The sequence below is a fragment of the Stegostoma tigrinum genome, chromosome 10, assembly GCF_030684315.1.
Source record: "Stegostoma tigrinum isolate sSteTig4 chromosome 10, sSteTig4.hap1, whole genome shotgun sequence".
Taxonomy (NCBI): Eukaryota; Metazoa; Chordata; class Chondrichthyes; order Orectolobiformes; family Stegostomatidae; genus Stegostoma; species Stegostoma tigrinum.
In genome coordinates this window covers 17,342,283-17,366,884 of record NC_081363.1, presented here as the reverse complement: position 1 = coordinate 17,366,884, position 24,602 = coordinate 17,342,283, and the positions used below count along the sequence as shown (strand labels likewise).

General features: G+C 39.0%; 1 protein-coding gene across 1 annotated transcript in view; it reads right to left on the bottom strand.

The window, feature by feature from the left end:
• Positions 1 to 1,016: 1,016 nt before the first annotated feature.
• LOC125455528 (YLP motif-containing protein 1-like) overlaps positions 1,017 to 24,602 on the bottom strand; it is a 158,131-nt gene continuing 134,545 nt past the window's right edge. The window contains exons 20-22 of the transcript XR_009446222.1: positions 7,469 to 7,498; positions 3,478 to 3,542; positions 1,017 to 1,390 (exon numbers count right to left, since the gene is read on the bottom strand). The gene's annotated coding sequence lies outside the window, so the exon portion shown is untranslated. The remainder of the gene's footprint in view (positions 1,391 to 3,477; positions 3,543 to 7,468; positions 7,499 to 24,602) is intronic.

Genomic DNA, 24,602 nt, shown 5'->3' with positions numbered 1-24,602 from the left:
GTGGCCTTGTTGAAACGGGTAGGATTCATAAGAAGGGAGGGATAATGGGAACTGCAGATGCTGGAGAATTCCAAGATGATAAAATGTGATGTGAGGCTGGATGAACACAGCAGGCCAAGCAGCATCTCAGGAGCACAAAAGCTGACGTTTCGGGCCTAGACCCTTCATCCAGACCATTCATGAAGGGTCTACGCCCGAAACGTCAGCTTTTGTGCTCCTGAGATGCTGCTTGGCCTGCTGTGTTCATCCAGCCTCACATTTTATTATCTTGGAATCTCCAGCATCTGCAGTTCCCATTATCTCTGATAAAATGTGAGGCTGGATGAACACAGCAGGCCAAGCAGCATCTCAGGAGCACAAAAGCTGACGTTTCGGGCCTAGACCCTTCATCAGATCCTTCCTCTCTGATGAAGGGTCTAGGCCCGAAACGTCAGCTTTTGTGCTCCTGAGATGCTGCTTGGCCTGCTGTGTTCATCCAGCCTCACATTTTATCATCTTAGGATTCATAAGAAGCTTGACAGATTAAATGCTGACAGGATGTTTCCCCTCATGGGAGGGTCCAGGACCAGAGTGGCATAGTCTTAGAATAAAAGGATGTGATGAGGAAGAACTTCTTCTCTCAGAAGGTTGATAGTCTTTGAAACTGCTTATCACAGAGAACAATGGGGTAGAGTCCTTTTGTATATTTAAGATTGCAATAGATTCTTGTTGCGTAGGGAAATCAAGCATTATGGGAAAAGGCAGGAAAGTAGCCTTGAAGGATATCAGATTAGCCACGATTTTATTGAATAGTGGAGCTGGTTCCAGGCATTGAACAGCCTGCTCTTGGTTCTATTTCTTATGATTTTAATAATGCGTAACTGCCAATGGATTTAATTCTTATTGGTCACTTTGAATGATATTAGTTCTTCAAGGTCATTGAGACGCCACAGAATTCAATGTTTGTAGATAAAGAGGCAACAGGTTTTTTTTCTAAAAATGTTTATTTTACATTGCAGAAAACAGTATTAGCCTTTAGTTACACTGAGCTTTCACTGTGCTTTTTTCAGTCTTGACCCATTTAAGTACAATATGCAAAATGTAATTAAAATTGAAATTCTTGCACCCTAAATCCCATCCCACAATTAGAATTTGAAAACAGGAGCGAAGTATTTAGTTTCTTGAGCCCGCTCCATTGCTCAATTAAATCATTTCTTACCTTCTCATCCATCTTAACAATATCTATCCACCTTGGTTACATCATCCTTAAAAAAAAACCTCAGTTTTGAGCTCTAGTCCTGGTGTTTTATATCTGCTTTTGCTTTTGGTCAACAGGGATTTTGTGCCTTGTATTACAGGATCCATAAGGCATTCATGGAGAGGACTTTACAACTGCAATGTTACTGTGACCCTATAAAGAAAGTATTTGCATTTGATTAGCCTTATAAAAATCATTTATAAAGTGCATTTGCACATGTTTCTATCATTTGGGGTGCAGTATCCATATCGAGCTCTATAAAATTGATCTTGTTAAATAGAATAAATATTACATATTTAATTTTGATTAACATATTGGCTCTTGTTGAGATCCAACAGTCACATATATCTGTACATTAACCAACAAATTCCCTTTCATATCTCTGAGAATGCTGTATTACTGTATTAGATGAACTATCCAATTAATTCTATTCCCCTGTTCTTTTCCATAATGCCGCAATGTTTTCTTCCTCATGTTACTTATTCAATTCACTTTTGGATTTGCTCCCATCATCCTTTGAGGCACTGCATTACAGATCACAACAACTCACTGAGTTTCCTCATGCTGCCTTTGATTAATTTTGCTGATCATCTTATATCTGTGCCCTTGGTTTTGACAGAAACAATTCATGATTTTAAACACCACTACATCACTGCACTCAAGATCAAGAACTCAGTGTGGTGGGTGGCAGGTGGCGGAGGTAACTGGTATTTCCCCCACACTCCAACATTCTTTTCCACTGGATATTGGTGCATGAACAATGTTGAAGTTGTCTTATACTTCAATGAAGAACATTCACTTTACCCTGTTGTGATTTACAGCAGGTAGCTATCCTCCCTCCTGTTGTGTCTCGGCAACCAAGGGAATAGGGCACACAAGACTGCACCTGAACCACCGATGCATCCAGCTAGATATTGAGACATATGCAGTTGCAGCTTGGTGGGGTCATCTTAGCTACTTTACCTGAACATGTCTGTGCTGTGAGACTGGATATTAAGAGCTAGAATGAAATATGACTCAGTGTCTTTCTGCTGTTTTTGACCTAATATGGGTATGTTCTAATGGCATTCACAAACCAATAACTTTCTTAAGTAAGAGACAAGAGTGAAACTGAGTCATTTACTTTGCCATTATCGTATAAATGCGTGTGTGCGTGTGCGTGCACTCTGTCATTTAATACAATAGAATCATAGAACAAGAGAGATGTACAGCCCAGAAACATACCATTTGGTCCAACTTATGCATGCTGACCAGATATCCTAAATTAACCTAGTTCTATTTGCTGGCATTTGGCCCAAATCCCTCTAAATCCTTCCTATTCATAAACCCGCCCAGAATCTTTCATATGTTATAATTGTACTAGCCTCCATCACTTCCTGTGGCAGCCCTTTCCACACATGCACCATTCTCTTTATGAAAATGTTGCCTCTGAGATCCCTTTCAAATCTTTCTCCTCCCACCATATGCCTCTGGTTTTGGACTCCCCTACCCTGAGGAAAAGACCTTGGCTGTTCACCCTATCTAAGGCCTTCATGATTTTATAAACTTCTATGAGGACATCCCTCAGTCTCCGATGCTCCAGGAAAAATAACCCCAGTCTATTCAGCCTCTCCCTATAGCACAAACCTACAATCCCGTAAAATCTTTGTAAACTTTTTTGGAACCCCTCCAGGTTTCACAATTTGGAGACCAGAGTTGAATGCAATATTCCAAAAGTGGCCTAACCAATGTCCTGCACAGCCACAACATGACCAGCGCCTTTATTCCCAACTCCTTTACTCAGTGCACTGAACAATAAACGGCAAGCGTACCAAATGCCTTCTTCACCACCCTGTCAACCTGTGACTCTACTTCCAAGGAACTATGCACCTGCACTCCTTGGTCTCTTTGTTTGGCAATGCTCCCCAGGACCTGTGTAAGTTCTGCCCTGATTCAGCGCCTCACATTTTTCTAAATTAAACTCCATCTGCTATGCCTCGGCCCATGTGCCCATCTGATCAAGGTCCCTTAGCTGTAAAGATGGGGATGGATTTTTCCAGCAAACAGGACAGGTGCCTAACTGTGTATCTGCATATTGTTTTAAAAATGAACAATTTTACTTGGCTATAATGAAATCTATCACTCTAAATTTTACCCCCAATTTGAGGGTAATAAAGATTACAGCCACGTAATAATTATCAATAAATTTCAACATCCCTGGGTCGCACATTCCTGTTAATGGATCTGGCTACACTACCTACCTCTGTTTCATCTTGCATTTCTTTCCGATTCCTTCCTTGATGTCTGGTCTTCAACTCCACTTCACCTACAAAGACAAATTTTTAAATGTTATGAAATGTTATGTAATTATTGGTCACGCTTCACTATCTCAGCAAGCCAAACTTTTGTATTATTTGAAAAAAGATAATTTGTGTATCTCCCTCCGGACCATGCACATTGCCTTAAATAATTTTCAAGTAGGATAGGTTGATGGGGTTGGACATGTTTCTGACTGGGACGGAGTTCACCTCACAAATAATACAGAATATAGTATCAACTATTCTCCTGAAAAAGCATTAATCACTTACAAGGATCAAGAAGAATTTTACAACTATCTCCCCCCGCCAACACCACTAATTACGGTGGGGCTTTTATCTACTTTTCTGCTAATCCGAGGAGATCACATAGCTTCCAGGTGAAATGTGTCTGCATTGTAATGCACAGGATTCAAAATTATATGGAAGGGATCTATTAAGCTGTAAATCTCTTGTTCACCAATTTGCATGTGTGCTTGCTATCCTGTTAGCACGTTGGCAAATTGCTCACCATTTCTTAAGCAGGATGGCCAGCTTCCTGCACAATAATGTGTGTAATAGAAAAATGATGATTCATGCTATACTGCATCTGTATGTGGGTTTTGAACTACCTTTCCACTTTTGTACCTCACATCCATATTTATATATTCTTTATGGCTTTAAAAACTAGTCCACTTTTAAAGATTATGTTGTGTATACTTCCATCTGAACCCTAAAGTGTTCATGTTCTGCTGTTTTTAACAAGTTTATAATCGAGGGTCTATTACCTATCCTGCCTCCCAAAAGTTCCAGCTCACATTTCTAAGCATTGTTTTATCCAAAATGACTGCCTAAACAAACTAGTCGACACGTTCTCCATAGTTAATAATGTTCCCTATTTTTGTATCATTTCTAAATTTGATATTGTAAACTCAAATGTTTACTCTAAAATGACGTCTTCATTGTCATTGTTGTGCACATTATTTAAATATGATACCTTTATTTAGCACAGAATCTAACCCAAAATGAAGTCTGTGTGGTATTGACAGGCTGCTGCATAACTGTGCACAGCATTAGTGCCTTACATAACTCAGCAGAGTTCATGCGCTCAGAAGAAACCCTACACTGACATTCGATAATACCACATTTTTTTGCTTCACTTTGGAAAATACCTCTTAATCACTGTTTTGTAATATGTTCTTTAGCCAACCTCTAACCTGGTTGTTAAATTCTTTATAACCTCTTAATTACTAACCAAAAAAACCTCCTTTATAGAACTCTTTTAAGCATCTTTTGAAATCCTGCACTTTAACCAATATATTTCTCATAAGACTTTAACAATATTTTCTCAGGCTGAACTTTGTTAAATACTCTTGACCTTTCAATTTACTTAAGCCCTGTCTTTCTAAGTGTAAATTTTATCTTTTCTTAGGGCATCTGTTTCAAGCATATCAAGTTTATTTCCATTTCTCATCTTCAGTACATTTGTTACATCGATAGTCCTCTGGCAAATGTACAGTTAAGAATGTATGAAAGGCTGTGATCAGAGTTTTGACTATTCTGCTGGTAATGTGCCTTGATGTTCTCACCCGCATGCCAAAGCCCTAATCCATCTTGACTCTGTCTCTCTTCGATTAACATTTGCTCTTTTAATTTTTTTATTACATGGTTCAGTTCACAATTTGTTGAACTCTATCAATCTTTTGGTCATTTGGTAGTATAGAACTTGAATATTGCTGAAAAGAACATTTGTTAAAGCTTTTCACCTCGCACTCGTCAGGATAGCTCACGAGAATACGACTAAAGGGGAAAACCAACATTTCTACAGAGAGAGAGGAGGACAGTGTGGACTCATTGGCAAGTGGACGGTGATTGGTTGAGGAGAGACCATGGAAAATGTAGTAGTTCATTATAATTGACTATTAACTATTAGGCTTTGTTTACATTTTTAATTAGGTGAGTTGACAGCGATTGGTCACGGATTAATCTGAGAAATGTACCAGAAAATGGCTGTCAGCTATTTTATTGAGTTCAAAAAGGTGCAGTGTGTGCACATATTCTTTCTAACAGATCCCAGCATATTAATATTACTAGTGTCCAATACATCTGTATCACATGGTTGTCTGACACATCAGTTCACCATGCCAGATTGATCTTGAAGTAAATCAGATAAAAGACAGTCTGCAGGTTAATGCAGGACATTACCCTGATCAGTTAATAATACTGCAGACTGCATAAACTCACAAAAGGCCTGAAGGTTTTAGTCCTGAAAAGAAAACAGTCTACTTCATATTAAGGATAAGGCATTTCAGACGTTTGAACAACAGGTAAAGCTAGCTGCAAATAACAAGGCGTAGAGATGGATGAACACAGCAGGCCAACCAGCATCAGAGGAACTGGAAGGCTTACGTTTTGGGCCTAGACACTTCTTCAGAAGCTAGCTGTTATTTTTTTAATTCACTCCTGGGATGTGGGTATCACTGGCTGGCCATCATTTACTGCCCATCTCTAGTTGCTCTTGAGAAGGTTGTGGTGAGGCTGCTTTCTTGAACTGCTGCAGTCCATGTCCTGTAGGAAGACCCAGAATGTCCATAGCAAAGGAATTCCAGGATTTTGACCATGTAACAGTGAAAGAGCGGTGTAATACTTCCAAGTCAGGATGGTTAGTGGCTTGGAGGGGAACTTGCAGGTGGCATACCCATGTAACTGTTAGCTTTGTCCTTCTAGTTAGAGGTGGTTTTGGGTTTGGAAGGTGCAGTCTAAAGATCTTTGGCATACATACACACAAAGCAAACATACAACCTGGGAGGTATATGCCACCAACAGGATGTTGCTGTCAAGCCAGAAGTCTGTTCTGTCTCTCTCATAAATGAGTAATGTGGAATTTCAGTGCTAGTATGATGCCAAGCCATCGTATCAAACAGCATATCTCATTGGCTGTTTGCAATAAGCAAGATACTCATTATACCTAACCAGCCTGTGCTTGTAAAACTTTAAATACAGTGTCAAACATCAAGATAATGCCCTGACCAGTCAGTCAGGTTTAAGATTTAAATAAAGCTGGGCAGTTTACAGTCACTCAACTGCTTTATCCATGATAATGCCTCCACCAGAATTTAGTTGTCATCCAATGTGTACTCTGCACAAATGTTTGTTTCCATTTTTATTCATGTTCTTGCAAATTGTCCTGATGAGTGCAAGATGAAAAACTTTGAGTGAATGCATTTTTCACATTTCACCTTCACAAAATGTAAAATTAAATCTCTGCTGTTTCCAGCGACTTGAACACAGAACAATTTTTTCACTTTGATGAAATCATAATTCACTGGTCTCACAAGTGACTTCCACAGTACTGTCATTACCTGCCAGTACCATGACATGCAAAACACTTAAATAATACATGTGCTTCACAGGGGATATTCAAAGTTAGAAAGTGAGGTTTACATTTTTCATGCATAGGGCAAACACTGAAAGCCTTCCACAAACTAGATGATTCCTGACTATTGACAAAACTCAGATTTTACATAAATTTGTGTTTACAATTTACAACTTCAAAATTCGTATTTTGATTGTTCAAGTATTTCAGCCACATTCAAGATGGTTGGGGTTGAGGTTTGCAAAAAGCTTTGGAAAGTATCACAGTCAAGGTACTCTGAACAAAAAGCAAAAATAAGAATTGTAAATGCTAGGAAACAGAGAGGAAAACAAAGTCTTGACCACTCAGTAGGTCAGCCAGCATCTGTAGAGAAAACAAAGAAGTTACACTTAGGTGTAGGCTTTTCATCAAGACTGGGAAACACAAACAGAAGAACAGAAAAAGGAGAACATCCTGTAGAAGCACTCAAGTGGAAAACAGAATGTGGCTAAATTACTGAAATGACAATAACATACGATGATAGGTAAAATAATGATAAAATCAATGAACACCATGTAAGAGATGTGGAGAAATTGTGAATACCTGGAATTCAGAGGATCAGGCAGGTCAAACCTGGAAATGGAAAATGATGGCAAATTGGAACACAGCTGAGTAACTCCCTTCAAAACAAAATGAGGCTGACATTACAGGTTTAGAGTGTATATTAGTATGATCCAACAAAATAGTCATCAATCCAATTACTGAAGTAGCAATGCCTGTATTACTCGCTTACATTCACAACCTAGTATTCTATAATGTAAACCATCAGGTCCAAGGGACTTGTTAGCCTTAAGCTCTATTAGTTTCCTTAATATCTTTTTCTCATGATAGTATATTTATTTGTTTGCCACCTTTTGTTCCTTGAATTTTTGAATATTATTAATGCCTTCTACCCTATTCAAATCCCACACCATTTCCTGGCTCCACATTATTATATTCCCTGCCTCAGTCTCTATAAGTATCCTATGTTCACTTTGGCATCGGCCTTCCTTTTTATATTTTTAAAGAACCTCTTATTGATATTTCTCTGTTTTGATATTTCTTTACCTCAGCTTATTTCCCCCCATATTATTCATTTTTGTTCATCTTTTGTTGGCTTTTTATCAATTTATCCAATCCTTTGCTTTACTATTAACCTTTGCTACATTGAAAGTACAAAAAGATACAATTTGATACTATTTTCAACACCACTGGTTATTTAAACATCCGCCATTGTTCAACAACCATTGTTGTTTTGCTAAACTCCTTTCCACTCCAGCCCTCTTTCCTTTGTAATTACCCTGAAGTTTAGCACAGTTGTTTCTGATTCATGATTCTCACTCTCAAACTAAATGCTAAATTCTGGTAAAAACTGAAAGAACTGTAGATGCTGTGAATCAGGAACAAAAACAGAAGTTGCTGGAAGCTCATCAGGGCTGGCAACATCTGTGAAGAAAAAAAATAAGAGTTAATGTTTCAGGTCCAGAAGGATCACTGGATCCTAAATGTTAACTGATTTTTTTCTTCACAGATGCTGCCAGGCCTGATGAACTTCCAGCAACTTTTTTTTTGCCTAAATTCGACTGTTTTGGTCACGGTTTCAGAGGGGATCTTTTCCTCCGAGATAATTTATTAAAGCTGTCTCATTACACATTAGAAGATCCAAAATACTCACTGGTCCCTGCCTGAAACCAAAGCATATTGTTCTAGGAAACTGTCCCAGATACACTCACTGAACTCCTCTTCTGGCTACCTCTGCCAGTTTGATTTTCTTAATCAATATTTAAAAAAAACATGATTAATATACCACTTTTTCACAACCCCAAATTATCTCCTGAATTATTCCTGATCTACAGTATAGCTACTGTTCAGGGAGCTAATAGATAACTTCCACCAGTGTCATCTTCTCCTTGTTATTTCTAGCTTCCATCTACATAGATTTTACATTTTCCGATGCAAGGTTATTTCTTATTTCTTCCATTCTGTATTAACAAAGATACACCACCAAGATGGCCCAGTGTATTGTTGCTACACTACTAATCTGGTAAATCAGCTAATGTTGTAGGGACCCTGGTTTGAATCCCACTCATCATGGGTCCTAATCCAGGGTGGATGGAGGAAACTGAATTCAAAAAACAAAGTGGAGGGACACAGCAGGCCTGGCAGCATCAGAGGAGCAGGAATGTTGCTGTTTCGGGTCGGGACCATTCTTTTTCAACAAAAATCTGGGATTAAGAATCTACTGATGACTATGAAATCATTGTTGATTTTCAGAAAAACTCATATGGTTCACTAACGTCCATCAGGGAAGGAAATCTGATATCCTAACTAATTATGATTTATATGTGACTCCAGACCCACAGCATTTTGGTCAACTCTCAACTGCCCTCTAGCAAGCCACAGTTGTATTAATCACTGTGAAGTCTCAATAAAGAAATGAAACCAAATTAACCACTTGGTATTGACCTAGACACCAGAAGCAACAATAGCAAAAACAGCCCTGTCAGCCCTACAAAGTCCTCCTTACTAACATATGGGGGCTAGTGCCAAAATTGGGACAGCTATTTCACAGACTAGTCAAGCAACAGCCTGACAAATTCATACTCTCAGATAATATCTCAAACATCACCATCATGTCCCTAGATATGTCCCGTCCCACCAACAGGAGAGATCCAGTAGAGGTGGCAAGAGTGGTATATGGTCAGGAGGGAGTTGCCCTGGGAGTCCTCAACACTGACTCTGGATGCCGCAAAGTCTGTTGGCATCAGATTAAACATTGGCAAGGAAACCTCAAGCTGATTACTACAAATTGTCCTCCGTCAGCTAATGAATCAGTACTCCCCCATGTTGAACAACATTTTAACAAAGCATTGAGTACGACTAAAGCATAACATGTATTTTGGGTGGGGGATTTTAATGTCAACCGCCAAATCTACCTTGGTACCAGCATTAGTGATCAAGCTGTTCAGGTCCTCAAGGGCATGTGGTGAGGGAACTAATCGGATGGAAAAAACATACTTGACTTCATCCTCAGTAATCTACTGGCTGCAGATTAATCTGGCCAAGACAGTATCGGTAAAAGTGACCACCACGGCCACGGTCCTTGTGGAGAAGAAGTCCCACCTACTACTTTGAGAATACCCTCCATTGTGTTCTATGGCACTACCACTCTGTTAAATGGGACACAACTTGAACTCATCTAACAACATGAAAATGACGCTGGGTCAAAATCCTGGAATTCTTTCCCTAAGGGTATTGTGGGTCTACCTACAGCACATGGATTGCAGTAGTTCAGCAAGGCAACTCACCATCATCTTCTTAAGAGCAACTAGGCAAATGCTGGCCAGCCAGCAAAACCCACGTACCAGAAGTGAATAAAAACTCTTTACTTCCTGCCTGTCCTTTCCAAAAACTACACACTTCTGAATATTTCACTTTATCTCCTTGTCACCATGTTTCTGTATGCTGCAAGACCATACTCATTAACCTCTGTACTTACCAGGAGCATAGTGAAGGAGAAACTGCAATAAGTTTCTTTCTGAAATTATTTTCTGTCATTAAAATGTTCTTTAATTTTTGCCTAAGCTATCAAACAGTCATATGAAATAATAGCTATTATTTAACTTCTGGAATATTAAATATCAGGACAGTAAACCCAGCAGATAATTATCAAAGAGCAATACAATGAATAGCTTAGGACGATTAACAAGACAAATACCTGATGATTTCTACATTAAGAATTAGCAATTCTAAAAATTTAAACTATGATACACAAATTGTGACTTGAATCTGCCAGTGGGCCTTTATTGGCTAAAGAAATTCACAGTCAAGGCATGTTTTCTATCAAGTAATTCAAAACTATTGCAATGTCTGTAGTGTTGTATTGGCTTACTTGTTACTCGTTTGTTTGCTCCTACAGTTGTGCAAATGCCTTTCAAAAAACTCACAATAGTTTGTGATATGTTCGGGTATCATAGTATAAAGATACATTCAGGATGCACATGAGGAGCAATTCTTCACCCAGTATGGTGAGCCTGTGGAATTCTCCGTCATAGAAGGGGGTTGATGACAAAACACTGAAAGTTTTCAAAAAGAAGTTAGACATAGCTCTTCGGGCTAAAGGGGAACGGGGAGAAAGCGGGAACAGGGTACCTGAGTTGGATGATCAGCCATGATCGTATTGAATGGCACAGCAGGCTCAAAGGGCTGATTAGCCCACTACTGCTCATGTTTTCTGTTTCTATGATCCCAGCTGATCGTATTATTGCTTAAGTTAGACCCTAGAGTGAAATCTAGCTTGGTAGACCATAGGTTTAATTTTTACCATGGTACCATGTTATTACCATGGTAGTCAGTCAGTAAATATATTCACAATAAGCTGCCAAGTAACCTTAATAAAAGAACATACAGAAAAAAGAAAGCACAAAGCCATTTTACACTATAGAAGAACTAGCTGCAATAGTTTTACTACAAATATTGGGAAAAAGTAATTCAACCCTCTTACCCTCTACAACAATTAACTTGAGGGCAGCACGGTGGCTCAGTAGTTAGCACTGCTGCCTCACAGGAACCTGGGTTCAACTCCATCCTCAGGTGACCGTCTGTGTTGAGTGTGCACATTCTCCTCGTGTCTGTGAGGGTTTACTCCAGGTGCTCCGGTTTCCTCCCACAGCCCAAAGATGTGCAGGCTAAGCAGATTGGCCATGCTAAATTGCCCATAGTATTAAGGGATATGTAGATTAGATGAGTTATAGGGGGATGTTTCTGGGTGGGATGCCCTGAGGGTTTGTGTGGGCTTGTTGGGCCAGGGTGCCTGTTTTCACACTGTCGGGATTCTATGATTCTATTCCATGAACAATCTTTCAGATAGTCAAATCTCAAAGGAATGATCATGTTGTTCCCACTTCATAGCTCCTTCTTCAGTTGGCATGTTTGTGCTTTGTTTCTTTATGGGAAAGCTTTGCAGTCACTCGATGCTAGTTCCTTGAATTTAAATCTCTTCACGAGAATCTTACCAAAACTTGTAAGGCAGCTTACTTACTTCCAAACATGGACTTTTGAAGTCCTCTTCCATAGGCTTCTGTTCTGAAGGTTTCTCATACTAATATTGAACTACCCAGGTCTTTTCTCCTGCTTGACTGTCTGGAGACTTATAAACTGCTGTTCTTACAGGAATTTTCCTCTTCCAGAATGACCAGCTATAATCGGCACACATTATGATCTTCTGGATGATTCTCTCTGTTTCTGTTTTCCTGTGTCACAGAATATCTTGCTGTGGCCCATTCTTCTTCTCTTTTTTTCAAAAGCACTGAACTATTTATCTCTCAGGCTTTTTCCCTTCTCTACTTAACACACGTGATGTTGAGTTGGATTGAGGTGGAAAAAATCAAAAATCACATGACACCAGATTATAGTCCAGCAGGTTTATTTGAAAACACAAGCTTTTAGAGCCTCACTCTAAGATGTGAAGGAGGACTAAGGCTCAGAAAGCTTGTGTTACAAACACACTATAACCTGGCATCATGTGATTTCTGAATTTAACACACAATACAGAAATATAAATCAAATTAAAAGTATCCATTGTTCTATGTTGGAACCCAAGTTTCCAAATAATAACATATCGTGACTACTCTTCACATTCTTCATAGAATATTCAAACAAATTCAGTCGATTTATTTTGGTTAGTGGCTGTAAGACTGAAGAATGAAGACGTATCATGTTTAAAAAAAATCCTTTAAACTGGGTTTGAGATTAGAAGTGACTGCATGGTATTTGCATTTCTGTTCAATACTTGGAATGGAAACTGGTAAAGTTAAAATGGGAAGAGTTACCTCAAGATGTTCTTATGCATATCTGCTATAAGTCTGTTGAAAAAGTTTTGATGCACCAGATTACACGCTTGCTCTGGATGACATGAATGTCGTGTGACAAAGCGAAAGATAAATTAGGGACGGGGAAGATGTAATTCAGTTTAGAAAAACAAGAAGCTTAGGTAGTTTGTAAAAGAGAACTACTATTTTTGATACTTTTTCAGAGGCAGTACATGCAAGGCTGTGTTTTGGACTACAAGGTACATCTTCAGATCGAAAACCAAAGCACACATGACATGCAACCACAACATTAGATAAAAGGTACATACAAGGCACTTTATGTGCCTGGTCGCTGAATAATAATACCGACTGTTCAGAGCTGCTGAGATTATCTGTTATCCACATAATAACTTATAAATTTGCAGCCCAGAAGGAAATTCACCATATCAAAAAGAACCTGATAAATTTGCAGTGTATTGAGGACCATCTGATTACATAAATTTAAGTATAATTGGAGGCACATTAGCAAGCTTTGATGACAGGCTAAAAATAGGAAGCAGAGAATAACAGTAAACTTTAGGTCGACAGAAAGTCACTAGTGGGCATGACAAGGATAAATGCTTGGGCCTTACCTAGTTACAATCTAAGTCAATGTCTCCACCCACTTTATGCTGTGTGTGATTTCTGCTCGTTCTCCAAGTCATATTGCACGTCAAAGGAAATGACTATTATTGCATCCATGTGTCATAACAACTAGCTGTGAAGTCAGGATAAAGTGCTTTAACAGTGGTAAATGGTATGCTTTCCCAGCAGGGAAAATATTTAAAGTATCAAATATAGGTTGAATCATAGCATAGGAGAAATCAACAAGGAACTCATCTGTAAGTAGTTGATGGCTCCTTCAAATAACATTGGTTTATCCTTACTGTTGATGTAGTGATTGGAACCAGGTGGATCTTATTGACCATGACATCCTTGATTGGCCCAGGTTAACAACCCCAATGAGGTAGCCCTGGCTGACACATATAAACAGTAGGTTCAGAACCTCCTCACTTCAGGGACCGACTCTGAGCTGGCTAACTGTGGCTAGTGGACTGTGCATATATAAATAAAGAGTGATTTGATGATGGGCTACCAGTCTCTGTGCAGCTATTTCAGTTGAAAAATACTTGTTCAGTCATGACATTAAAACAATGCATTAGCCAGAATGTTGAGCTCCAGAATGGCATTGCTGTTGACCCAATGACTTGCCTTTGATGGACATTTCCTGTGTACATGTTAACCCCCTCGCCCATAAAGTGCAATTCACTCCACAAAAGCGTAGAAGTGCCATGGCTACCGTTTAGAAGCTCCAAGGACAATTATGGTGCTCAAACAATTTACAACAAATTAGCTCAATTTTTCCTCCACACTTTTGTATATCACACAGCAAATAGAAAACATCAAATATCCATCTTGGAAGAAATACGAACATAAATGGGTAAACGAACCCATCAAATCTATTATAGAGTCATAGGGTTGTACAGCACAGAAATAGACCCTTCAGCCCAACTTGTCCATGCCAACCAGATATCCTAAATTAATCCAGTTCCATTTGCCAGGATGTGGCCCATATCCCTCTGAACCCTTCACGTTCATGTACCCATTCAGATATTTTTTAAATGCTGCAATTGTATCCACCTCCACCACCACCTCTGACAACTCATTCCATACACATACCCAGCTGTGTGTGAACAAGTTGCCCTTAGGTCCCTTTTAAATATTTCCCCTCTCCTCGAGTTTTGGACTCCCCTAACTTGGGAAAAAGACCTCGGCTATTCACCCTATCCACACCCCTCATGATTTTATAAACCTCTATGAAGTCAGCTCTCAGTCTCCAACAGTCCAGGGAAAACAGTCCCAGCCTATTCAGCCTCTCCCTATAGCTCAAATCGTCCAACCCTTGTAAATCTTTTCTCAACTCTTTCAAGTTTATCAACATCTTTCTTATAGCATGGACTCCACCTTCAAGGATCTATGAATCTACTTTCCAAGATCTTTTTGTTTGGCAACACTTTCCAGGGCCCTACCATTAAGTGCATTAGTCTTGCCCTGATTTCCCTTACCAAAATGCAACAACTTGCATTTATCCAAATTAAACTCCAACTCTCGTGCATCAAAACATTGGCCCACCTGATCAAGGTCCTGTCGTACTCTGAGATAACGTTGTCACTGTCCGTTATGTTACTGATTATTGTGTCTTTTGAAAGCTTACTAGTCATTCCTTCTATATTTACATCCAAATCATTTACATAAAATGCAAAAAGCAGTGGGTCCATCCTTGCAGCACACTGCTGGTTACAGGTCTCCAGTCCAAAAAACCACCATCTACCCCCAGCCTCTGTCTCCCACCTTCAAGCCAATTTTGTATTGAAATGGCTAGCTCTCCCTGGATTCTATATGAACTAACTTTGCTAACCAGTCTTCCATGCTGAACCCTTGTTCTGACATGCAATATGATTTTGGCCTATCTTCGATTTCAGCTAGGGACATGTTAACTCTGTGGTAATGTTTTTCAGATTCATAATTCGGCACTCGAGTAATGACATATGAATTCAAATGTCCCTACAGCAGCTGAAGAATATCAACTCATTTAGTTGAATAAATCTAGAATAGAAAGTTAGTATCCATAATGGTGCTCCTAATATTGCTGGATTGCTGTAAAACCCATCTGGTTCACTAATTTCCTTCAAAGAAGGAAATCTGTCTTTGATTGGTCTGGTCAATGCACTACTCAAGATGCATAATAATGTTAACTCTCAACTATACTCTGAAATTACCTAGAAGACCAAAAAAATGGATTGACTGCCTTTAATCACACTGGACACAAGACGGAATTCCCCTCTAGTCTAAAATCCTCCTCACCAATGAGTATGGGTCTATGCCAAAAATGGGACAGCTATCCCACAGGCTGGTCAAGTAACAGCACGGCAGTCATTTTTATCTTGTGCCTTTTAGTCAATATCTCTGAGTTGATCCTGTCCCTTCAGTCAGTCAGACATGGCAGTATAATGGTCACGAAGGAGAAGCTCTTGAAGTCCAGTCCATTAACCATGACTCCTCCAGGAATTCTCATAGCATCAAACCAAATAAAAGTAACGAAATCTCCCACTGAATACTTACCATCTAGAGCTGATGTGTCAGTCCTCAGAATCAATATGACATCATCCTGCTGAGTTCTTATCAAGAATTTGGAATTACATAGCAACTTTACAATGAATAAAATTGTCCCAAAACACTCCCATAGGAACATTAGATGACAATATTTGAAACCAAGCCACATAAAGAGATACTGCGGCAAGTGAAGAGCAAAGTTTTATCACTTCTTAAGGTGAAAAGTGTAGGGAGGCAGAGAAATTAAATAATGAAGTTCCAGTGCTTACGGCCTCCAAATTTGTGGTGATTATAATTGGAGAGACTCAAGAGACCAGAATTAGATCTCTTGAAGTTGACTGAATCAATAGGTAAAGGCAAAGCTATGGAAGGATTTGGAATAAACATGAGAATTTTAAATATAAAACACTACTTGACCAAAAGTTAGCCAAGGTCAGTAACCACAAGGCTGATAGATGAACAGACTAGTTATTGTAGAAGTAAGGACACAGTCCTCAAAGTTGGATGGCATTACATTTACAGAAGATAGAAAGAATAAATAATTGTTTCAGCATCAGATGAGCTAAAGCAAGGGTGGAGTCCGCTGATATTCCAGAGGTTTTAATCAGCTTTTTAAATGTTGAATCAGATATATGGTCAGAAACTCTGTCTGGTTCAGCCTCTGAAACAGGGACAGTTAGAGTCAATGGTTAGGGGCTGGAGTTTATAATCCTATTCAATAAAATCATTGCCCTATCAATTTGAAGTGTGACACTTCAGTAGAAACCCTCCACAACTCCAGCTAACCCGAGAGAAGTGAATGTGTATACACCTATTTCAGTGACACCATCCAATTGCTGTTCATTCATGCCAGAGTGTCTCATTTATATTGAGAGAAGATTTGACTGAGGTCATTTTTTTGTCAACCAAGTTGACAGTTTAATCTGTAAATTCAATTCCATTCACCAGTCATAATTTGAAAGTTTTGATACTAGGATTCTGGACATGTGCAATTACCAGGTATGTCAAAATCTTGTATCCTGCAACTGCTTACTTCTGAATTGAGCAGATAAAACTACTTTAGGTGTATACCCAAGGATTATGAATCATGGGAGACAAATTTACATTTTTCATATACCAAAAGCTTAATCTGTAAATCGAAGGCAGTTTTCAACAAAGAAAATAAAGAACGAAGGGATAATTTGTCCCTTCTTTGTGGCCTGAAAGAAGTGTCCAAGCTGAAATTGGTATCCAGCAGTAACTCCCAAAGGCACAAACAGAAGTCAGCTCTTTTATTTTAATCATTTGTGGGCTGTAGGTATCGCTGGCTGGGCCAGCATTTATTGCCTGTTCCTAGCTATCCTTGAAACAGTAGTAGTGATTTGCTTTCTGAACTGCTGCAGTCCCTTCGGAGCAGATACAGCTACCACACTTTTAGGAATGCAGTTTCAGAATTTTGGGCCAGCAATATTTAAGTAGCAGTTTTATATTTCCAGGTCGGAACAATGAGTAACTTGGAGAGAAATGGGTAGGTGGTGGTATTCCCATGTATCTGCTGTCCTTATCCTCTATGGGCGTAGGTATTTAAGATACTTCTAAGCAGCCATGGTTAATTTATGCTGTGCATCTTGTATACACTTGTTACTAGGTGTGAGGGGAGGTAAGGTACATTCATGGATATACTGCCTTGTCCTTGTCAGTGTCAAGCTTCTGGACTATTGTAGGAACTGCTGGCATCAGCCACAGTATTTATGTGGCATGTTCAGTTCAATTTCTGGTCAATGGCAAGCATCCAATGTCCATCGCCACACCTGCCCCCTCCCCAACATGTTGACAGTGAGGGTTTCAAAGATGGTAATGCCATTTATTGTGAAAGGATGATGGTCAGATATTGTCTTGTGTAGGCTGGTAATTGACTAACTTTTGTATAGCATGAATACTGTCATTCCAAACCTAGATATTGTTCAGATCTTTCTGCACTTGTTCGCGGACAGCTTTAGTATCTGAGGTACTCCATTAGTGAACATCCTCACTTCTAACCTTACGATGGAACAAAGGTCATTCTTGAAACTGTTGAAGAAAGATCCACCTGAACACTATCCTGAGGAACTTTGGAAGAAATGCCCTGGATGTAAGATGACTGACTCCAAACAACTACAACATTTAATGCTAAATAAGTCTTCAATCTACAGAAAGCTTCCTCTTAATCCCCATCCACTCTAGTTTCATTAGATTACTTCGATGCCACTCTCAGTCAAATGTTTGATGCAAGGCTGTAACAAAGTCAGGAACTGAGCAACCCCAGCAGAACTGAAACTGTGTATCAAAGAGCAGAGTATTGCTAAGCAAGTTCTCCTTCATAAAATTATTGATGACTAAGAGTTGGTTCATGGGTTAAATCTGCCCTGATTTCTGTGGACAAGACATATCTGAGCAACTTTCCAAATTGTTAGCAGATGCCAGTGTCGTAGCATATAGGAACAACTTTACTAGATGTGTGCTATGTTCTGGGTTACGTCTTCAGTGCTCATGGTAGAAAACTGTAAGGGCCCATAACCTTTTCAGTATCCAGTGTCTCCAGCCGTTTCTTGATATCACATAGAGTGAACTAAATTAACTGAAGGCTGGTATTTGTGATGCTGGATATTTCTGCAGGAGGCCAAGGATCATAGCCCTATCCATTTTTTGTTGCTGATGCTGTATGACAGACAAGTGGAGATAGTAGGTACTGCCCATGCTGGAGAACTTGAGATAACAAGGTGTAGAACTGGATGAACACAGCAGTCCAAGCAGCATCAGAGGAGCAAGAAAGCTGATGTTTTGGGTCTGGACTCTTCATCAGAACTGGGGGAGGGGATGGAAGAGCCATCTGCCCCCGATTTATTGCAGAATCCCCTTCCCCTCCCCCATTTCTGAAGAAGGGTCCAAATCTGATGAAGGGTCTAGGCCCGAAACGTCAGCTTTCGTGCTCCTGAGATGCTGCTTGGCCTGCTGTGTTCATCCAGCTTCACACTTTGTTATCTTGGATTCTCCAGCATCTGCAGTTCCCATTATTTCCAAATCTGAAACGTCAGCTTTCCTTCTCTTCTGATGCTGCTTGGCCTGCTGTGTTCATCTAGCTCTACACACCTTGTTATCTGACATACAAGTAGTCCTGTGCTGTACCTTCACTGTCTGTGGCAGACAATTCCTGTCTTTGTCAAAACCCTCCCTTGAGATGCAAATCCAAAATATGATAACTCCTTGGCCTTAAGACCATTTCTGGCTGGTTAATCCATTCATTGAAACAACAAGGTGAGACTATTAGTTACGCAAATGTATAAAGTGATTTAAAAAAAAAACGTCTGGAACAAACACTTCCTTGTAATGCTACTAGTATATAAAAGACATGATAATAAATGCTTGACAAAATGAAGATTTAGTCACAGTGAGCTTTTTCATGAGGCCTAGTTAAAACTCTAGATCAAATCTTATTGAACTAAAGGTAAAAACAACATAATGAAAGCAAAATACTGTGGATGCTGGAATCTGAAATAAAAACAAAATACTGGAGAAACTTGTCAGGTCTGGTAGCATCTGTGGTCCTGATTCATTCGCTTGTATGCTCATAACCCCATTGCCTATCCACTCCACGGCTTTCCTCTGTCATTATTACAGTTTCTGCATGAAAACAATATGAAATCAACACAAAGATTTCATACCAAATTTATAAATCAAATCATGAAACTTGGATACAAAAGTCAACCAATAGCCCATCTTCAGCATGCCTTGTCTTGGTTTTGTGCTCCTTTGTAGCATGATTGGTAGAAGACAGGTCTCGAAGGAAGCACCATGAGCACATCGAGGGGGCTGTTTGCAGACGCCTTTATCGTGATACAGCTGGCAATACCAAGGCCCAGGGAGAAAATATCTGGTTGTGCTACTCACCCAGTGTTCCACCTCTTCAATTCTAGTAATAATTCTGGAGGACTGGTGCCTGGATTGCTTCCAAGCCCCTTTGAATACTGAAATTTAGAGGCAATAAGATCCAAATCCGAAATTGCACTGCAGCAAAGAAAACCTGTGGCAGTTGCTGCGGGCGCCACAGTTGAAGGTGCAAAATTGGTCATCGATGTTGCATCATGGTTAGATCCCAAGTGAAGGAAGAGATGAGGCCATGTGTTGGGAAGCATAGCTTTCAAGTTCTGCACAAACACCGTGCCAAGTTAGTACCAGGCTTAGTATTCTTTAGCTGAAAGCAAACTTTTCCATGCACCAAATGCACCTTTGGTCTGTAATTCAGGTGAATGTGAAAGACAGGATGATGGTTAAGCTTGAACATCTTCATCATTTTCAGCACTGTCATTGGCCACAACCCCATCAAGGACTGTCCAAATAATGATCAGAGTAGTTTCCTCCACAGAGACTTGGACACGAAGGCTCACTTGTCTTTCTCCAATTAGCTTCTGCACTTTGTCTTGGAAATAAAAAGAGGAAACTCAGTGAGTGTTGTGTAATCCATCTGGGTGACGTGGCTGTCAAAAAGCCAGTGAATAGATGGCATTATGTGCAACCTGTCAAAAAGTGGGTTTGTGGTTTGTTGTGCTAAGAGTGTGAAGATGTAGTGGTACACGTGAACGTAATAAGTGCTGACCTATAGAAAATACTGATAGGTGAGCCATTGGAAAAAAGAAACTTTAAATCAGTGTCAGATTCTAGTAGAGAGTGGTAGATTATGGCCGTTTTAGATGCCTTCACTGACCTTAGCCAGTTATGAAAGGTCACAGAAATTCTTGCAATATTATACTCATGTTCTTGAAACTTGATGAGCATTGTTCTCCATGGAGGTCTACTCCTGTTGCCTTGATTTTGTTTGGTGTACCTCCTAGCTAATTTATTTTTGGAATACATGAGTGCATTTTGTGCATGGTTCCTTTAAACTGTTTTGCATAGTCACATACATACAATAATTTAAGTGGCTTGATTGGTGTCTGGACTTGGTGGGAATGTTTGCTCCACCACCATATACATGGCCTGAAGGAAACACTGCTTCTGGTCGGTTTTGTTAAATTCACTCATGGGACGTGGGCATCGCCAGCTGACTGGCTTTTTACCTACTGTCCCCAGGTGTCCTTGAGAAAGTACAGGGCATTTCACCTCCTTTCCACATTTTGTTCAAACCATGTTGCAGCTTCTGAAAGCTGCGGTGTCTGCATTTTCCTATTTTGTATCATTGTTGAATGTTACACAAGCCAGTCATTAATAACATGACTGACACACCTGCCCCAGACACAACAGACCGCCCGTTCACAATACCGGTCTCTCTTGATATACCCAGTCAATCAAGAGCAAGTTAATGCTAGACATATGTTGAAATAATTGAAATGAACAACAATTCGTCTTCCCTCACACATCTCAATTTATGGTTGTTTTCGGTGCTAAATTTTGCCCTCAATTTCTTACAACTTTGACAGTGTTTATTGTTAGAGGTTTTTTTTCAATACAAAATAGGAGAAAACTAAGTCAAAGGCCAGAAGAAATCTAATAGTCATAGCAAAATTGACTATAAAATCCTTTAGCACTTTTATCAGAAGAAAGCAAAAACACAAGAGATATTTGAGGATCACAACCTTTGGGCTGTACGTTTTTTCAGTTTAATTATATTATTTTTCCTAAATTTCAAAACAGATGTAATTAGTGAATAAAAATAATAAAACTGCTGTATTCACAAACATCAAAACATGAATTCACCACTTAGAGTTTTGTGTGTACAATGGGTAGAATAACATCTGCCATACTGTGGAACTGGGTCAAATCCAAATAAAAATTTTCCAAGCAAGAGTTAAGCAGTCATTATCACAAAGTTTAACAGAGTATTACTGGTCTAAGAGACCTGGGAATTTAGAAACAATCCTTTTTTTTAGTTCACAGTACCGTGTATGCGTCTTATAAAAATATAGATCTTTAAAAGTTTGAATATTTGTTTTCAGAAGACAAAAAACACTTTCTCCTTATGGCTTATTAACTTTATTTGGTGACTAGCAGACCTGCACAAATTGATGATAGTTTCTGGATTTATTGCCAGTCTACACCGTTAACTGATTTTAGACACAAGCTATGAGTGCCACTGGAACCTCACGACTTCAGTTGTGGCACCATTTCAGCTCCTGGATGAAAAATTCTGGAGTAATTCAAGAAGATCTCAGAAGAAGGATAATAATATTTCAAAGGCTGAGCTAGACTGGCAGAACCAGGATTCTTATCTGTACTTTTAGATTTTTGTGAGATGACTTAAGATATTTCCTCCCAAGTAACCCTCTTCCAAAGTTGCATTTGCTCTTGGAGCTTGGTGATGTAGGCAAATATCTAGGCAGCTATCCCTAGTTACCCCAAGATAGTGTAGGAATGAACATTCTTGAAGCAAGTGTGTTACATACTAGAGGGAATTAGGAGTTAAGCATATTATACAAGCTTCAAGCTGTGTATGCCAGATCAGGCAAGGTTGGCCGATCTACCTCCTTTAGGGAATGAAACTTTTAAACTCAGGTACAGCTTTTTAGTAGCATTCTTAGTCATTTTTCTGTTAACTGATTATCCAGCGAAAACACATTTAAAATGAAGCACTCAGAACATTTGAGATATGATGACACTTTGAACAGGGATTGATGAATAATAGTGGAAACTTTCCTCCGATAAATGGAATGAGCAAAGGACATGATTTTGCAAGCATTATGCATAAAGACTTGCTGAAACAAATGCATTTTTCACAATATCATTGCCTTCATATGCAACTATGTTTTTTTTAAAATCAGCTAAATTTGTTATACGATCACAGTTACAATCAGTCCTGAAGAAGGTTCACTGTACCCGAAACATTAAGTCTGCTTTCTCTCCACAGATGCTGCCGGACCTGTTGAGTTTTCTCAGCAATTTCTGTTTTTGTTTTATTACACAACAGTTCACCAGAACCAACTTCTCAATAAATTACAAATAACTCACTCACACATTCAATTCTTCTCAAATGGTTACACTGTCAAAGTACTACTTTATCAAGATTAGCTGGCCACCTGTAGAAGTTTGGGAAGCAGTGGTGCAGTTGCAATGTCATTAGATTAGTTACCCAGAGACCCAGAATAATACACTGAGGGCAAGAATTCAAACTCCAAAAGGCAGGTAGTGAAGTAATTTTTTTTTAAAATCTCGAATTAAAAGGTAGCCTGATAGCAATCACATAAACATTGCTGATTGCTATAAAAACCCATCTGGTTCTCCTGATATTGTTCCTACCCTGAATGAATGCTCACACATACACCTCCTTCTTGAAGGGGCGGTAAAGTGTGCCAGTGTTCCCCTCCAATCTTTAGAAATACTGCATTTAATATTCGTCTATTCTGCAAGACCTCACATCACAAGCTAACTGCAAGATTTTTCAGAATCTTATGGTTCAGTCACACAGAAGAGAGTATGCATAAATCTGGCAGCAAACAGCAGACACACAAAGTTGTTAAGCAGTGGGAATAGACAGAATGAGTAACATACTTTTACACTGAAAAATATTTTATCCCAAATCTAATTAAACATACCAAGGATACACAGATGCAAACAGGCATGCTTTGAAGATGTCAGCAGCAAAAATGGTTCACACATTTTAAATTTCATATTTTACCCTTAAGGAACTGTTACATGACCACAGAGTGGTCTTATTTTCCGGACTACACACTTTTCAACTTTATACTCAGTACATTTGTTACAAAGATGCAGAATCCATCATTCAAACTTTGCACTGTTTAACTGACAGTTACAGTTATACTGTAAGCGTCCAATTTTTTACCTCTAGTGGACTCATATTGTCTAAACTAAACATTCTGATACAATGAAATAGAAAGGTCTGAAGATTTGGCACTTTTCCTTTTTGAAAGACAGTCTAATTAGTTTTTAAAATGTTCTTAGCCCTTAACAAACATAATCCACAAAAATCACGAGAAACCTGTGCAAAATACATCTGTCCAAAGGCAGCTCATGTAGAATTTAAAATGGTTTATTTCTACAAAAGAAACCGATATAATTGATGTGCACTTGAGATAGGAGGGTCATTATTTATATCTTTGGTTTCATCAAAAATGTTAAAAATATTCAAATCATGTGCCGGATGAAAAGTTTGCATTTCCACTTTTATCTTGGGTACAAATAATTGTTAGTTTGCAATTTATTTAACATGGTTAAATCCATTCCAATTCAGCTCTTCTGTCGTGCTTTATGAGTTGAACTTACAAAAATGAAGTGTTACAATTAATGTATTTCTTTTTCCACATACAGGAAGGTGGCATGCCTTTCAATGAAATCAGGGCAAACCACAAAATAAAATACAAACAAAATACTATTGCGCAGTTTAGTTTGGAATGTATGACAAAAATTAATAGTAACTCATGAGATAGCGCTGTTACAGCTGATTATTAAAAACTTGTTACTCGTGTCTCCACATGTAGTAATGAAACAAAGTTGGTATACCTTCACCAAATTCTATATTACATCACCATCTTAGAACTATGTTATGAGCAATCCTAATGGTCTTCCTGGAGGTCTAAACCTCAATAATGAGGTGCCTAAAAGGAAGCTAGAATCATCACCAACTTTCAGGTTTCTTAATTCAGTTTTCAACATTCGCGATGTAAACCTCCTGAAGCACAGGACAGAAGAAAGTTATTGACATCCAACCAGACGGTGGAGACAACATGGGATAAGAGGGTATGCAGAACAAAACTAGACTGATGGTGCAG